This window comes from Schistocerca americana, chromosome 3 (genome assembly GCF_021461395.2).
Source record: "Schistocerca americana isolate TAMUIC-IGC-003095 chromosome 3, iqSchAmer2.1, whole genome shotgun sequence".
Taxonomy (NCBI): Eukaryota; Metazoa; Arthropoda; class Insecta; order Orthoptera; family Acrididae; genus Schistocerca; species Schistocerca americana.
Genome location: NC_060121.1, coordinates 135,789,426 through 135,807,994, shown reverse-complemented (window position 1 = coordinate 135,807,994; position 18,569 = coordinate 135,789,426). Strand labels below are relative to the sequence as shown.

The 18,569-nt window shown below is 42.9% G+C and overlaps 1 non-coding gene across 1 annotated transcript; it reads left to right on the top strand.

Moving 5' to 3' along the window:
- The first annotated feature begins 18,260 nt into the window (after positions 1-18,260).
- Trnas-gga lies at positions 18,261-18,344 on the top strand. Its single transcript is given in 2 exon segments — positions 18,261-18,300; positions 18,310-18,344. It is a non-coding gene; the product is annotated as a tRNA-Ser (tRNA).
- Positions 18,345-18,569: the final 225 nt, after the last annotated feature.

The window sequence follows — 18,569 nt, the reverse complement described above, 5'->3', positions numbered from 1 at the left end:
GAAACCATCGACAAAATTGGCTGGGAAGTAGTGCCTCATCCCCATTACTGTCCTGATTTAGCACCTAGTGATTTCCATTTGTTTGGTGCACTGAAGGAGGCAGTACATAGGAAGAGGTTCCAGGACAATGAGGACGTGAAAAAGTTTGTGGGAAATTGGTTCAAACATCAACATAAAAGGTTCTTTGCAGCCATAATAAAAAAGCTTGTAGCTCGTTGGAACAAGTCCATAAATGTTCAAGGGGATTATGTTGAAAAGCAGAAATTGTTTTGTAAAAATAAACGCTTTTTCTCCAGACCAATTTGTCTCTTAAATTATTGCATGAACCTCGTACATGCCATATTAACTGATGTGCTCTGACTTCCAGAATATGACACGTAAGCTATAAACATTTTACGAATACTTGCTGGACGCCTCCAGTGCTTCCGTTCAGATCTGTAACTTCTTCCACTGTCAGAGAGACACCACATCTGTCCCTATGGCTTGTGCACTGACTCCAGATTAGGCTTGAATTCCGTTTACCATGCGATTTTACGCCATGTGTTCTTGGCTGTCTTTGATATGTACCCTGGCTCAGAGGCGGTCTTCACTGATCGTTCAACAGTCGACAGATGAATAGGCTTTTTATGTGCACATGCATGGTGCAGTGAACTCCATGGTGCAGTGAACTCCACTGTCTGCCAAATAACTGCAGCGTCTTCACTGCTGAATTGATGACCATTAAACATGCCATTAGCAGTGTTTGTTTTTGCACTGGCAAGAGTGTTCTAATCTGTAGTGACTGCTTGGCAGCATTCAGGCTATAGATCAGTGTTACTCTCCTCACCCACTGGTTATGGCTATCCAGGACCTGGTCTCTGACCTCCATCAAGCTGCATGGCAGTCGTTTTCATTTGGACCCCGATCACATTGGGATTTAGGGAAATGAATGAACTGACCGTTTGTCCAAGCTGGAACCAAGGTAGTTACTATTCATCTCTTTAAGGTAGAGCTTTTTGACTTCAATGCCCGCCTGAGGTGTTGGTGGAGCACACCTCTCCTAGTCTTGTCAGTGCGTTTATTACAATTAGGCTTTCCAGGATTTGCCATTCGCCTCCTTCCTTTGGTGATCACTCTTGGTTTAACACTTGACAGGTGAAGGGACTGATGACCTTGCAGTTTAATTCATTTCACTTCATACAAATAACCAATTTTGAACACCGATGGCATTACAAGAGTGGGTGTGGTGCTGCACAGTTATTGTATGGATTTTTGACCTACAAACAGTAATAAACCAAGAGAATTAAATTGTAATGTACAATAACAGCAATAAAAGTTCACAGAGGGTAAGTGTAATGTAAAGAAAATTATGTAGTAAAATACACAGCGCTTTCATTGTGACCATTGACGAGGATACAAGTGTTCGACGCCAGATAGTGTTGCACATGTGAGTAGGACTGTATATTTCAATTGAAGCAATCATTTGTTTCACACTTGACACCCACAACCAAGCTTATTTTATTGCTATCATTGCCAATTATCTTTAAGCTATATTAATATGCACCACCATTTACAACTACGCCAATTCTTCATCATTGACTCAATCCGCCATTTGCAGGCTACATATATTTTTCAACGTAGTCACTTGCCACCTCCTTGATTTTGTCACAGCTTCCGTCTTTTATATCTGTCACTAATTATTATTATTTCTTCTTCTTAGGTAACAATGATGTAAAGAGGGTACTGTGTGTGTGCAACCTTGCTCCGATACAAGTGGAGGCCTGAAGGCCCTAATCAGACCAGGTTAAATGAATAAATAAATAAACAAACACTTAAATAAATATAATAAAAAATAATTAAACTTTAAACCCAAATAAGAAATAGCCTTTATAACACGAAAAATACCATAACCACCTAACTTCAATAAAACACCAGCAAGAATTATTCTACCTGAAATAGGGGCCTCTACATGAGCCTTAGGAAGTCATAAATGAACCAAAAATATTGGCATCTTAACTAAGAAAGCTAAAATTATAAATACATAAAATAATAAGAACCAAAATCAACCAATAAAGGGAAATATAAAGAGTTAATAGTCAAAAGTCGTTAGTAGATGTGGAATTATTGAGTCTAGAGATGTATGTTTCTATGCTGCTATAGTCTAATGTTTCTTTACATCTTGGCGTTTCTGGGACTTTCATATTAACTGTATTGTCGCTACTAAGTTTTAAGTAAAACCTGTGGGAATTTGTAAGGGTGGTGGTGGAGTTGGTGGTGGTGGTGATGGTGGTAAGTTCCTATGGGACTAACTACTGACGTCATTGATCCGTAGGCTTACACACTACTTAATGTAACTTAAACTAACTTACGATAAGGACAGCACACACACATGCCCGAGAGAGGACTCGAAACTCCGACAGAGGAGTGCGGGAACTGTGCCAAGGCGCCTAAGACCGCATGGCTACCCCATGCGGCTACTGGCCAGAGAGTGCATTATGGCGACATATTGGCTACAGCAACTTGCATGCGATATTATTGTGACATGGACTATCCGCACTGGGCAAAATCTAGTCCATGCAGTGGTAACAGAGTGGATAAGATGGCGTCACCACACCAGGGCAAGAACTACATTAAGTACTGTGTGACCTGGGTAGTAACGCAATAAATGCACCCCAGAGCTACGTAAATAACTGTTCAATTTGAGGCAGATTCATTCGGAGTCCAGCAGCACTACCACAGAGCCAGGGCTACGCCAGACAAGGGGGAGACTAGGAACTGAGAGCTGCAGCACTGGGTTTGGGACTGGGATGGGGCAGCCGCCTCCTGCCTCTTGTCCTCTTTGTGGGACATAGTGCAACAGCACTGCAGACCAGGCATCCACAATAACTGCCACCAGATTCGCGCCAGGGATCAGCAGGTCGTTCTCGTGGAAGGCAGTCTTCCCTCCATAACGTAGTGGACATGAGTAGGGCCCAAGTCACCTGCACTTATGCGTTCTGCAGCAGAATGCAGGTGGAGGTTTTACTGGCATTATGGGATCTTGAGTTAAGGCTCATAATAACTGCAAAGTTATTTTTGTGAGGCGAGAACCAGTGGATGTCTCACAGGTGAGGGGAAATTGCAAGCATCAGTGATTGGAGCTCATGGTATGTGCGCATTGTAATTTGCTTGGGCATTCTGCCCGTTGCACCAAATTTTTGTGCCATCGTTTTGGCTACATGGTAAAGCAATGCTGGGAGTGCAGTAGAGAAATGTGGTAGTTTTAGTAACTAAGGAGTGTTCTGTTCTTTTTATGGTTGAGTTTTAATTGCGGAATTCGTATATGAACTATGTGATCAAAAGTATCTGGATACCTGGCTGAAAATGATTTACAGGTTCATGCCGCCCTCCATCGGTAATGCCGGAATTCAGTATGGTGTTGGCCCACCCTTAGCCTTGATGACAGCTTCCACTCTCGCAGGCATACGTTCCATCAGGTGCTGGAAGATTTCTTGGGAAATGGCGGCCCATTCTTCACGGAATGCTGCACTGAGGAGAGGTATCGATGTCGGTCAGTGAGGCCTGGCACGAAGTCAGGGTTCCAAAACATCCCAGTGGTGTTCTATAGGACTCAGGTCAGGAATCCGTGCAGGGCAATCCACTACAGGGCTGTTATTGTCGCGTAACCACTCTGCCACAGGCCGTACAATGAATAGGTGTACGATCGTATTGAAAGATGCAATCGCAATCTCCGAATTGTTCTTCAACAGTGGGAAGCAAGAAGGTGTTTAAAACATCAATGTAGGCCTGTGCTGTGATAGTGCCACGCAAAACAATCAGGGTGCAAGCCCCATCCATGAAAAACACGACCACACCATAACACCACCGCCTCCGAGTTTTACTGTTGGCCCTACACGCGCTGGCAGATGACGTTCGCCGGGAATTCACCATACCGACACCCTGTCATCGGATCGCCACATTGTGTACCGTAATTCGTCACTCCACACAACGTTTTTCCACTGTTCAATCGTCCAATGTTTACGCGAGGCGTCGTTTGGCATTTACAAGCGTGATGTGTGGCTTATGAGCAGCCGCTCGACCATGAAATCCAAGTTTTCCCACCTCCCGCCTAACTGTTATAGTACTTGCAGTGGGTCCTGATGCAGTTTGGAATTCTTGTGTGATGGTCTCGATAGATGTCTGCCTATTACACATTACGACCCTCTTCAACTGTCGGCGGTCTCTGTCAGTCAACAGACGAGGTCGGTCTGTACGCTTTTGTGCTGTACATGTCCCTTCACGTTTCCACTTCACTATCACATCGGAAACAGTGGACTTAGGGAGGTTTAGTAGCGTGGAAATCTCGCATACAGACGTATGACACAAGTGAAACCCAATCCTAGGACCACGTTCGAAGTCCGTGAGTTCCGCGGAGCGCCCCATTCTGCTCTCTCACGATGTCTAATGACTAGGGCCCGGACTTTAATGACAAGTCATATTTTTTTCTGAACTATAGTGTGAATTTTAGAACAATCTATACACAAATCTAGGCATTTTAGTGTCGAAAAATGTATTTTGATTGTGTATATAAAGTCATATTTAAAAAAATTTTAGTAATAGGTCAAATTGCGGCTAATTATTAATATAATAGGTCATATTTCCGTCATCTTTTGCCAAAAACGCATATACTGTTTTTCTCGTATCTTACGGGACACTCGAACAAGAAAATGAATATGTTGCTCACGAGACAATATTTAACGTGCTATTATGAAAGATAAACAGATAAATTAGTACACAGCTTTATTTCTCAGGACTTTAGCAGAAAATCGGTGTACCACAACAGTCGTTTCGCGAACATAAAACATTGTTGCACAGAGTCGACAATACGCTATCAGAGCCAACAAAGGCGGCTTCTGCCGTAATAATCATCGCAGTCGCACAGGTATTCCCAGTAACCAGTTTGAATACAGCCTTTGCCTTGTTCAACATGCCTAAAGCAAAGTGCTCCGACAGCGTGAAGTTGCGAGGATATGTTCGAGAATTTGGAGAGAAGTTCTTTAGTACTGATGGGAAAACATTATTTTGTAAACTGCGTGAAGTTAGTGCAGAAAAGCGCTGTAATACCGCTAAACACAGCAGCTGTGTGAAACGAAGTACTGAAAATAACAGCAGGCAAACGCTGTTATTTGAACAGATAGGTCATCTGCAAGGATTTGTGCGAGATGATGGTGTCCTGCAACTTCCCACTGGAAAAGCTGAAGAATCCACGCTTCAGACGGTTCTTGGAGAAGTACACAACACATCCAGTTCCAGATGAATCTACACTGAGAAAGAACTATTTATCCGTATGCTACAATGATGTGCTCAACAAAATACGAATTACTATTGCTGAACAAAAGATCTGGCTGTCGATAGATGAAACTACGAATATTAGTGGGCGATATATTGCAAATGTTGTTGGTGTACTAAAAGTTGATGGCCCTGGAGACATGTTCCTACTAATGTGTGAAGCTCTCGATGGAGTAAACAATTCTCTGAAGCTACTGTAGCCAGATGGTGTGAAAAGAGACAACGTTTTGCTGCTTGCAACAGATGGTGCTTCATATATGGCTAAAGCAGCCAAAGGGCTTCAGATTCTCTACCCCAGTATGGTGTACGCCACTTGCCTTGCACATGCGTTGCACAGAGTTGCCGAAGAAGTGCGATCAAATTACCCTGACATGGACAAATTAATTTCCTGTGGCAACAAAATCTATATGAAGGCTCCGCTACGGATGCAGAAATTCAAGGAACAAGCACCTTCAACGCCCCTCCCACCTAAAGCTGTTCTTACACGATGGGATTCTTGGCTTAATGGTGCTGAGTATTACTGCACCAACTACATCCAAATAAAGACAATCTTCTGTAAGTTTGATAGCGATGAATCAAGTGCTATCAAAATTGTGAAAGAAATTTTTACAGATACATTATCTCGAAACTTGGTATACCTCAAAGCCAATTTTTCAGTGATATCAAAAGCCATCAAACGACTGGAAGCTGTTAGCACTCAGTATTGTGCAACATGTGCAGAGTGAGTTGGGTCGAGCTCGTGGTCATGTGGCTGACAAAGTGAAAACCAAATTGCAAAGTGTTCTCCAACGGAATCCTGGATATTCTACGCTATTTAAAATTAGTGACAGTCTTTCAGGGAATGCAGCAACTAAGATACTAAAACAAAGCTGAAGTCCAGTGACCTGGCTGCCTTCAAATACGCTCCAGTGACGTCTTGTGAAGTGAAGGGGAGCTTTTCCAAGTACAAAACTATCCTCAGTGACAACCGTAGATCTTTGACAATGGAAAACCTGAAAATGCACCTTGTGATCCAGTGCAACTTTGCAGATACTGAAGATTGACATACGGTACTATAAAGTGTGAAACGCTTTAAATAGTGTGTAGAAATAAAAAAGTTGTTTTACTGTTACGGTAGATGATCTTTTCACTGTACTTTGTCTTTGGAAAATAAAACATTCAGACATTCAAAAAATAGGTGCAAATTAGCCACAAACCCTACAGAAAGAAAGAACTATACTCACAATATTTTGAGAAGTGAATTATGTATTACTTTATGGTGAATAAAAAATTAAATAAACAAATAAGAATGCTTTAAATAAACTTCTATTAAGTCATATTCTATTTTTTAAGGTCATATTTATGTAAGTTTTAGGTCTTAAATGCTTGCATATTTTACTGTTTTTTAGGTAATTAAAATCCAGGCCCTACTAATGATTACTGAGGTCGCTGATATGGAGCACCTGGCAGTAGGTGGCAGCACAATGCACCTAATATGAAAAACGTATGTTTTTGGTGATTTCCAGATACTTTTGACCACATTGTGTACGAGTAAGTGTCAGGCAACGGCGAAATAGCGCACGCACGCACGCACGCAAACACACACACACACACACACACCAGCGAGGAACCTATGCAATCATTAGTTGATCAGGTAGTGTGGTAAAAATGTCGTGTGTCTAGGGCCTCCTGTCGGGTAGACCGTTCGCCAGGTGCAAGTCCTTCGATTTGACGCCACTTCGGCGACTTGCGCTTCGATGGGAATGAAATGATGATGATTAGGACAACGCAACACCCAGCTCCTGAGCGGAGAAAATCTCCGATCCAGCCGGGAATCGAACCTGGGCCCTTAGGATTGACATTCTGTCGCACTGACCACTCAGCTACCGGGAGCAGACAGATGGTGTGGTGAATAGGAGAGAACACAATTGTGAATAGTAAGCTATCATGGAAGGATGAGTTGAGTTTGTTGAAATCAGTCTCCGGGTAGATCCATCTGTTGTGAAGGTAGTTACTCCCTTTTCCGTTAGGTCATCTAAACACGTTTTATCATTTATGGAGGATCTCTTGTCGTTGGCTGACACAAGGGGTCCGCTGGACAAGCAGTAGTTGCAGATAGCAAGATTCCGCCTTTCAGGTGAAGCAAAGTCCTTTGTATAGCACACACGCACTGGACAAAAACTTTGAGCAGCTCGGGCAACGATTGGTGCAAAGATATAAGAAGTGCTGCAGGGCGCAGTTTTTTCCATGAGCAGTTAAGTGTAATTTCTAAGAGGCCATATGAGGGCAAAAAGGATTTTGCGGTCAGGATCAGAAAAATTATTGTGCATACATACAAACTGATGTAGAGTGATGAGGTAGTGTTACAGGAAGCTGAATAGAGACATTTGATGCTTCGATGAGGGTTTTAGCACTGGAAACATCTAGAAGGGTAATCATTGGTGCGCCTAATGATCTCTATGCAGCAAATAGACTAGCAATGAAATTTGAAGAGCTTGGTGTTGTGACAGCGGTAGCAGGTTGACGAAATATGTTTTCAGCGAATATAGGATTCTTTAACTGTGGGTGTATGGGGCATGTGCAGAGGCTGCGCCGCCAGCCACGAAATAATAGGGGTGGTATGAACTGTCAGCTGTATCATGGGAATAACAGTAGGGACAGCATGAACCAGCAGCGATATTATAAGAATAATGATGGGAGTTGACTTGGTGGTAATAAGAACCCTTTAAAGCCAAAAGACTACCCCAGAACCACCAAAAGGCATTCCCTGTAAAAGCAAATTCAGTAAATACGAATGGAGAGGCGAAATGTGCCATAATGGGTGTTGTAAGAAGTAAACGTAAAGTAAAGTAAGAAGTAAACGTGTAGATGTTTTTGTTGTGCGCCTGGACACATGTGTTGGTGTTATCAAGAGATTTAACGAGCAGGAGACAATGGGACCCACCATGTTATTTAAGGGTGGTGGGTGATAACTATGTACAGGACGACCACTGGGGTCAATAATAGCGATTTTTCAATTGGAAGCTACTAAGTTTAGTCAGTACAGAGAAGTGGCATCTCATGTGAGCCAGGGCTACAACGTGATCCTAGGGTTAGACTTTCTGCATCAGCGTTATGCCATAACTGACATTTGGCAACATGTGGTGGAACTTAGTGTAAAGACATTCCAGTTGGGAAGGTGTCATCAATGTTGATCTTTTGCAGAGAATGCCTGTCGTACAAGAAAATCCATTTGAACTGCGACAAATGACAGTAAGGCTTAATCTGCATATTTGTGTGTGAACTGGCTTCAGAAAGTCTCTATGGGTAAGTATGGATCCTGATTTCCCAGCTGGCATGTTGTATATAACGGAACTACTGGAGTATAGTGATGTATTAGATTCAGAATCTTGTTTAGTACATGTACAGGAAAGAAACGGAGGCGAGGTAATATCTATCAATGTGGATAATTTTGGCGCTATGAGCGTTACGTTGTTAAAGGTAAAGATGGTGACAAGGTTAGAAATTATGGAAGAGGAAGATTGCTGTAAAGTATGTCTAAACTACGGAAAGGCATAGGATGACGCCAAGACTGCACTATATGAAACGGTTATGCATTTGAGGGAAACAGACAGGGCGCAGATATAATTGTTGTTGGAATTTAAGGTCTTTTTTCTTTCGTTGAGTACCATCGCCTGTAACACAACACAGAAGTCCTACAGAGAACGAAACGGCAGTGTACCAGAGGCCATAAAGAATACCACGTCTCTGCAGCAGATCTTAGAATAATTAATAAGTCAAAGTTTAGTTTACATAACAGAAGGGAGTTGGAGCCGTGGGGGGGGGGGGGGGGGGTCAGGAATTTTAATTGTACTGAAAAAGTCTACAGATAGTTCAAGGAAGTATAGATTCTGTTGCAGTTACCTCTATTTGAACAGTGAGGTAACAGATGCTTACCCCATTCCAAACATCATGGAAACTGTTGATAACCTTCGACAGTGCCGGTATTTTCGACGTTGGAATTGAGAAGTGGGTACAATCAGTCGGAGATGGCTTCAGAGAATAGATCGAGGACTGTGTTCTGAGTACCTTGGCGTCATTGTAAGTATAACAGAGTGCTTTTGGTTTGAAAAATGCAACATTCAAGCATTTTTTGGATGGAGTATTGAAGGGCTTAATTCTCCACAATGTTTAGTACATTTGGACGACATTCTTTCTTTAAGAGGTATGAATGAACATTGGCAGCAAATGATGGAAATGTTAAAGAGGCAATGGGCTGTACATACAACACTGAGTACTGAGAAGGGTCTTTTGCTCTGGAAGAAGTAAGTTGTGTGCGTCATGTAATTAGTAAGGATTATTTGAAGACTTATCTGAGATTGATACAGGCAGTGTGAGATTTTCCAGTACGAGGGACAAGCAAAGTGTTTCTCTCCTGAGCCACACAAATTATTATTGAGAATTCGGGAGAGGCTTTACGAGTAAGGCGTGACTAGTCACACAATTACTAAGAAAAGATATAGAAATACATATGGTCTGAGGAGTGCTAGAAAGCATTTGACTAGTTAGGGGAAGTACTGACTTTAAGTCCTGTGTTCATATTCCTGGATTTTCAGAAGGAATTAGTTGTCAAGTAATGCACCAAACCATGTTCTTGAGTGGAAAAAGGCACCCTGTTACTTTGCACTGAGACAATTAAAAGGAGCTGAGAGGAATTTTTCTACCACACACACAGAGAGCGAGAGAGGGAGAGGGAAAGAGAGAGAGAGAGAGAGAGAGAGAGAGAGAGAGAGAGAGAGACAGAGAGATGGATGCCTGGCCAGGTATAGGGAGTAACATACTTCTGGCGTTACCTATATGGGAGGAAGTTTTAAGTAGTGACTGAATTAATACCTTCAGCTGCTGACGGGCGTTTATATATATCAACGGGAACATGTGAAAATGTGTTCCCCGACCGAGACTCGAACCCGGGATCTCTTGCTTACATGGCAGCCACCGAGGGCACAGAGGATAGTGCGACTGCAGGGACTATCTGGCGCACGCCTCCCACGAAACCCACATTCTCACCTTGTATGTTCACACACCACATTCATAGTGTCCCACCCCAAGACACTCATTACTCGTGGAAGACATTCTTACCAAGTCCCGTTAGAGTTCGGGGAATATGTGTGCATCCGCAAGGAAGAAGAAGGTCATGGCCGGTATTGCCAGAACTATATACTTTTTATGGATGTGGTTTCATATATCCATATCCATATAAAGTATGCTGCTTTGAAGTGGTTACTAGGTTTGAAGAATCCATCCAGCAAACAGATGAAATGGGTATCAAAACTCTGTGAATTTGAGCACAAAGTTATCTGCAGACCAGGGAAGAGAGGCAGAAATGTAGATGCATTGACCCAGAAGCACTATTTCAAGACCTTGCTGAGTGGCAAGCAGTAGAGTCCTGACGCAGAGTGTAAGCAGCAAAGTAAGAGGAGCAGTTCAGAGTGTGACGCTTTGTTGTGTAGGAAGATGAGATTAGGGTGACAAGGGATTGTACCAGTGAAATGAAGGGAAGACGTGCTGAGAGTAATGCATGATCACGTTTTATTTGGCCATAGGAGATGCACAGCGACTAATCTGAGGGTAGCAGAGGAGTACTGGTGGAGAGGAGTGAAAAGCTAGGTCGACCAGTACATCAGAAATTGTATATAGTGTGTGCAATGTGCGGATTTATGTTGGAAACAAGTCCTATTAGAGAGGTTACAAGAAGCAACGGAACCACTTAGTTTTATTTTGGTAGATGTGTTAGCACTGATCATTGGAAGTGCCAGCAGGGAATCGTTTTTTGGTGACTATAACAGACCATTTTTCTCATTGTATCAAGATGGTGCTGATGCTGGACCAGCAGGCAGTCACAGTTGCAGGTGTTGGTGAACAGATGAGTGTAGAAGTGTGGGGTGCCAGAGACTATAACTATGGTTCGAGGAACAAACTTCTCTGAGACATGGTGAAGAAGTTTTATCTGTTGTTGAAAGAAAAAAGTTTAGAACTATTTCACTTCAACCTCAGTCAAACAGAAGGCTTTGTCAGACGATTAGGAGGATGCTTAGTTATTACATAGATTGGCACAAGTATTTATCTTTTGTAGTGAGTGTGCATGATTCAAAGGTACATGCCAGCACTAGATTGTCGCCATTCAAGGTGATGCATGGTAATATGATGACATCACTATTCGATATGATTAACCAGAATAGGGAGTCAGTCAGAGAATTTGCAAGAATAATGAGAGAGGTGTGGAAGAAGGTCCAATAAGCAAACCCCAAGGCATTAGAGGGGTAAGGTATGGCAGTGAAGTGTGTGGGAACTTCACCTCACTACAAGATCGGCCAATCGGTAATGCTGTCGAGGCTTTATATTTAAAAAAGGAAGAGGAGTTAGTTTGTGACACAGTTCAAGGGCCCTTACCAAATAACTGAAACCACGTCACCTGTGAATATGAAGCTACAGTTGCCAGGGGGATCACCAATTGTACATGTCGGATATTTACGACTGTTCAAAAATGCACCAGAACCAATCTCAGAAAGAACATTATGGGAACCAAGAGGAAAAGAGGAAAGAAAGAAATTGGAGGATGAGGAAAAGGAACTCAATGTACCTTGTACACCTTATGTGTTACGGCTGAGGGGGTGGTCATTGTTTTGTGTTTTATTATGACTCTTGTGATTATGGTTATGTATGTACCTCTTCGCCTAGTGTGGAGTAGGGTTACAGCAAGAGTATCAACTGGGTGGAGTAGTTTTTTTTGTGACATTAAGTTTGATATTTAATGTATGGAAGCTATGAAACGAAACAGAGGTTGGAAGAGGTATCTTCGGATTTACAACAATTGTCGCACAATAATGGAGCAGTCACGAAGGTGGCAGAGGAATGCAAGAAGTAGCTTTTAGCGTACGTGTGGTTAAAGGAGCAGATGCAAGAAGTAGTAGGTGTACTGCCACGTGAATTCCATGGAAGGAAAGGGGATGGGTAGGTGTGGGAGGAAGAATGCCCAAGGCAATATTTGGGACAACGGATACAAACGACGTAAGTGAACAAAATAGGACAGCAGAAGACGCAAGAGAATTGGCACAAGGGAATAGTGCGACTGTAGGGTGACATTCTACACGGAGTATAGTCTGGAGAGCGGCATACTAAACTACACACACATGCTTCCACAACTAGGGATAATGGATTACGCCAGAACTTTAGCTAGTACTCTAAACAGTTACAGGCAGTTAAAGATGAAATGAAAGTACTTGGATGCAAGAATGGAATTAACGAGTCTGCGAGAAGCCGTTCACCAAGCACTACATGGACGCCCGAGTCTGGTCCTGTTGCCACCTGAGCAGTATTTGGAGTGACCTGAGGAAGGTGCAGAAGAAATTACCACAGGAACTATAGTTTGTAGTAGAGCCTATCCGTCAGAAACTGCATTCCTACTACCATGAGGCAACTGCAGAAGTAAAAACGGATAGCGCACGGTTCTACATGGCAGTGAAGGTACCAGTGACACAAAAGCATCCATTGTGTAGGTTTCACACGGTGCACACCTGTCCAGTGACGTTACAGGCAGTACAGATAATCGGATGGTGTGTTGCTGATAGCTCAAAGCGGAGCTTGGCATGCAGTTAGGACCGAGGGAGAGCCACAGAAATACCAAAGCGGGCTGTTCATCATGTGGCCTGCTCGCTAGGTCCAGACAGGAGTTGTTTAGGGGCGAGGTATAGGGTCCACCATACCGAAATGAGGTGATGGAACTGAAGCAATACTTCAGGCGAGTTGATCTGCATTGAGTATTCTCGGTGATATGACGACTCCATAGTGGTGGCAAGTGGGCTATGAGCAAAGGAAGCTCATGGGAGCAAGAAGCTTGGAGTTAGGGGCAGTGGGTTGTTAATAAGTGTGACCCAGTGTGGTATGGATCCAACGTTCCGTTTACCAGCTTTTAGGTATAACACAATCACAGCAGTGTTGACCAGATGAACGCTTTGTAAGAGCAAACTGACACCTTGCGGATTTATTGGTTATTTTTCTTTGAATGCTGTGAAACGTAGCACAGATACGGTAATCTGAAATATACGGCACTACATCTACAGCGCTATGTCTACTCCTATAGACTCTGTGAAACTTGGCATCTGGCCTTGAGCACAGCTTCAGTTGTACACGTCTGAAGGAGGTTTTGTGCATGCTCAGCTGGGGTGACGTAACTGCCTTACGGATCACATACATACGAATTTGATGAACAATGTGTACAGTTCACTGAGTGCGCAGCTAGCCCCTACCACTCAACTATAAGTTTACACCAATACCACCAGGTGGTAGCACATTGCAGCAGACATTCCCGTTCGCTGGACATAAATCCCACTAGGCGGTAGTACGTTCCTCACAAGGGAACCTCCCCATCGCACCCCCATCAGGTTTAGTTATAAATTGGCACAGTGGATAGGCCTTGATAAACTGAACACAGATCAATTGAGAAAACAGGAAGTAGTTGTGTGGAACTGTGAAAAAATAAGCAAAATATACAAACTGAGCAGTCCATGGGCGACATAGGCAACATCATGGACAATGTGATCTCAGGAGCGCCGTGGTCCCGTGGTAGCGTGAGCAGCAGCAGAACGAGAGGTCCTTGGTTCAAGTGTTCCCTCGAGTGAAAATTTTACTTTCTTTATTTTTGCATAGTTATTATCTGTCCGTTCGTTCATTGATGTCTCTGTTCACTGTAATAAGTTTAGTGTCTGTGTTTTGCGACCGCATCGCAAAACCGTGCGATTAGTAGACGAAAGGACGTGCCTCTCCAATGGGAACTGAAAACATTTGATCGCAAGGTAATAGGGCAACCGATTCCTCCACAGGAAAACACATCTGATGTATTCTATACGACATTGGTGACGGTATGTGCGTCACATGACAGGAATATGTTGTCGACCCACCTAACTTGTATAATTGGTGAATGGGTAAAAAGATTCTTCTACCTTGCCCGATTTAGGTTTTCTTGTGGATGTGATAATCACTCCCAAAAAAGTGATGAAAACATAAGAGTTTGTCACATAAACTGAAAATAAAAAATTAAACTTTTCACTGGATGGAAGATTTGAACCAAGGACCTTTCGTTCCGCAGCTACTCACGTTACCACGAGACCACGGCACTCTTGCGGTCCCAATGTCCTTGATGTTGCTTATCTTGCCATGAACTACTCAGTTTGTATATTTTGCTTATTTTTTCACAGTTCCACACAACATCTTCCTGTTTTCTCAATTGATCTGTGTTCAGTTTTTCAAGGCCTATCCACTGTGCCAACTTATAACTACATCTGAGGGGGGTGCGATGGGGAGGTTCCCTTGTCAGATGCCAGTTCACTCACTGTATAGTAAAATTAGATCGGATGTCAGAATATGTTATAGTTATATTGATAGCAAAACCTAACTTGTGGGTTTCTGAATGCGTTATAATATATTAAGTTTTGGATTTTATCGTACGGTAATGCATTTGAGGCGCTGAGAACCACAAGAGTCTAAAGCATCACAGTTAACTGTAAGTTATGTCATTTATTCACGCTTCTGATACCTGTTGATCTTAGGATTAGTCAGATTTATTTGTGCCGTAGGCCCACATTGTATTTACGAGGATGAACATTTACGAAAAGCTGTCTCAGTTTCTCTGACATCTTAAATGTGGGATCGATGACGGTTGTCTTTAGGTCCTTATGGTTCTCGGAGCCTAATTTGCATTCTAGTCATGTGACTCATGTTGGTAGACATTACTATTTGAATTTAATCGTTATGGCAAACGGCAGTTTGTGTTTGGACTTAGTTGTTTACTGTGCGGGAATGGACTTTCATGTGTAGTGTCAGCATGAACTCTGTTGGATCTATTTTAAATGCCAATAGAAAAGTAGGTTACCACGCAAAGTTAGCCACAGAGAGCTAAGAACTCCCAGATCAGATACTTTAATTTAGAAAGTGGCGAAATCAAATACGCGTGACTACAAGCGAACATTTAACGCAGAAGTGTATATAAGCGTAGTTGTTGTCTGGGTGCAAATAAGAATGTCCAATTTTCAGCCTGGAGGTTAATTCGTGGGTTAATACAGATGTTATGGATCTTGTACATTTTTACGAAAAAGTACGAAAACTCCCACTTACACAAAAACTCGACACGGAGGGTAGCGAAAGGTTACACATTTCGTTGTTGCTCTAAGGTGTAGTTAATTAGGTACAAAACAAAATTCCACAGAAACAATTCTTTCTCTTGTCAGACAAGTAACGCGTATTATTATTATTATTATTATTAGGCGAAATACCCTCAGACTTCAAGAAGAATATAATAATTCCAATCCCAAAGAAAGCAGGTGTTGACAGATGTGAAAATTACCGAACTATCAGCTTAATAAGTCACAGCTACAAAATACTAACACGAATTCTTTACAGACGAATGGAAAAACTAGTAGAAGCCAACCTCGGGGAAGATCAGTTTGGATTCCGTAGAAACACTGGAACACGTGAGGCAATACTGACCTTACGACTTATCTTAGAAGAAAGATTAAGGAAAGGCAAACCTACGTTTCTAGCATTTGTAGACTTAGAGAAAGCTTTTGACAATGTTGACTGGAATACTCTCTTTCAAATTCTAAAGGTGGCAGGGGTAAAATACAGGGAGCGAAAGGCTATTTACAATTTGTACAGAAACCAGATGGCAGTTATAAGAGTCGAGGGACATGAAAGGGAAGCAGTGGTTGGGAAGGGAGTAAGACAGGGTTGTAGCCTCTCCCCGATGTTGTTCAATCTGTATATTGAGCAAGCAGTAAAGGAAACAAAAGAAAAATTCGGAGTAGGTATTAAAATTCATGGAGAAGAAATTAAAACTTTGAGGTTCGCCGATGACATTGTAATTCTGTCAGAGACAGCAAAGGACTTGGAAGAGCAGTTGAATGGAATGGACAGTGTCTTGAAAGGAGGATATAAGATGAACATCAACAAAAGCAAAACAAGGATAATGGAATGTAGTCTAATTAAGTCGGGTGATGCTGAGGGAATTAGATTAGGAAATGAGACACTTAAAGTAGTAAAGGAGTTTTGCTATTTGGGGAGCAAAATAACTGATGATGGTCGAAGTAGAGAGGATATAAAATGTAGGCTGGCAATGGCAAGGAAAGCGTTTCTGAAGAAGAGAAATTTGTTAACATCCAGTATTGATTTAAGTGTCAGGAAGTCATTTCTGAAAGTATTCGTATGGAGTGTAGCCATGTATGGAAGTGAAACATGGGCGATAAATAGTTTGGACAAGAAGAGAATAGAAGCTTTCGAAATGTGGTGCTACAGGAGAATGCTGAAGATTAGATGGGTAGATCACATAACTAATGAGGAAGTATTGAATAGGATTGGGGAGAAGAGAAGTTTGTGGAACAACTTGACCAGAAGAAGGGATCGGTTGGTAGGACATGTTCTGAGGCATCAAGGGATCACCAATTTAGTATTGGAGGGCAGCGTGGAGGGTAAAAATCGTAGAGGGAGACCAAGAGATGAATACACTAAGCAGATTCAGAAGAATGTAGGTTGCAGTAGGTACTGGGAGATGAAAAAGCTTGCACAGGATAGAGTAGCATGGAGAGCTGCATCAAACCAGTCTCAGGACTGAAGACCACAACAACAACAACACATTATTATTGACAGTGTCTGTAGATGCTTAAATTTTTTCATAATCGTAGCTGTTATAGAGCAGATGCTGTTAATTTCACATTCTCAGATTTATCTGAATCTAACTTTTAAGTTTGGTTGGAGTGGCAAACATAAGTTGGAATTGGTAGCAGGACGTGACCGGGTGTGACGCAAGATCTGATGGCCGAGAAAAGATTAGTCTCAAAGTAAGGCGTCAGCGATCAGGAAGATTACTTATCTTTATTCTCCACACTGAAGCAGGCACCGTCTATTGCTCTCATAGTAAGTAGCTACGTAATGAAGTTCACACTACAATTCAGAAATTCACAGCGCAGTCCAAATCGTAACGAAGCTGTAAGCCCAAGGTTGTCATATAAGATCTATACAATAACATTTCGATATTAACACAGCTAGCGAGCAAGAGCGAGTGGCCGTGGCGTCAGGTCTGTGCTCCCGTTATATCTTGTGGCCATAGAGGGAGCTGCAGGCAAGAACTATTGAATGGCGCGACGTCTTCAGCCGGAGATGACGCCATGAACCTCCGGCGGCCGCGACGTGAAGCTAAAGGCCGACCACCGCGCATGCGCGGCCGGGCTGAGCGACGGCAGGGCTCGCGTGATTCGGTTAGGTCCGCGGACATAGCACTAACAGTTTGTCATTACCAGAATATTTGTTCACCGAAACAAAACCTTACCTTCTTGACTGAGTCAGACGAAAGCCACTCAGGAGGGGGTGTAACACTGTGGAGCAAGTAATGTAGCACGATGAACAGTACCCGGAACCCTTGTTCCTCCAGCAGGGTCAGCAAGTACACGTGGGCAGTAATCTGCTAGTTACTGGGAGCTCCATTATTAGGTGTATTATGGATCCCCCTAGGAAGACAGCGGCCAGGGATGGAAAGAAAGCCAATGCTCACTCGGTATGTTGTTATGTTAGCCGGGTGACCACATTAGAGATGTTGAGAGGGCCCTGCCTGTGGCTATCGAGCGCGCAGGGTGCGATCTTGTCCAGGTTGTGGCTCACGTCGGCACCAAAGATGTCTGCCGCATGCAATCTCAGGTCACCCTGAATTGATACAGGCGGCTGACGGAGATAGTTAAGGCTACTGGCCTCGTGCGTTGGGAGCAAGCGGAGTTTGTAATTTGTAGCATTGTTCCCAGAGTTGCCTGGGGTCTTTTGGTTTGCAGCCAAGTGGAGGGTCTCGGTACGTTATTTCTTATAAACTGCAAATTCCATAACCTTTAATATAGAGGGAGTGAAAGGACGTGACCCATACAGTGACCATTTCATTTCAACATATTTGTTTGCAGCCGGCCTGAGTGGCCGAGCGGTTAAAGGCGCTTCAGTCTGGAACCACACGACCGCTAAGGTCGCAGGTTCGAATCCTGCCTCGGGCATGGATGTGTGTGATGTCCTTAGGTTAGTTAGGTTTAAGTAGTTCTAAGTTCTAGGGGACTGATGACCACAGATGTAATTTCGAAAGTATGTCCGCCTGAAAATGTACTGTTGTCCCAAGCATATTGCAACAAACGGTGTATTTCTATCGCTGCTCGTTTAGTTTTTATTGCCGTTTCAAATATACCGGTCATTTTTTAAACACCCTGTATATACATGTTATCCGG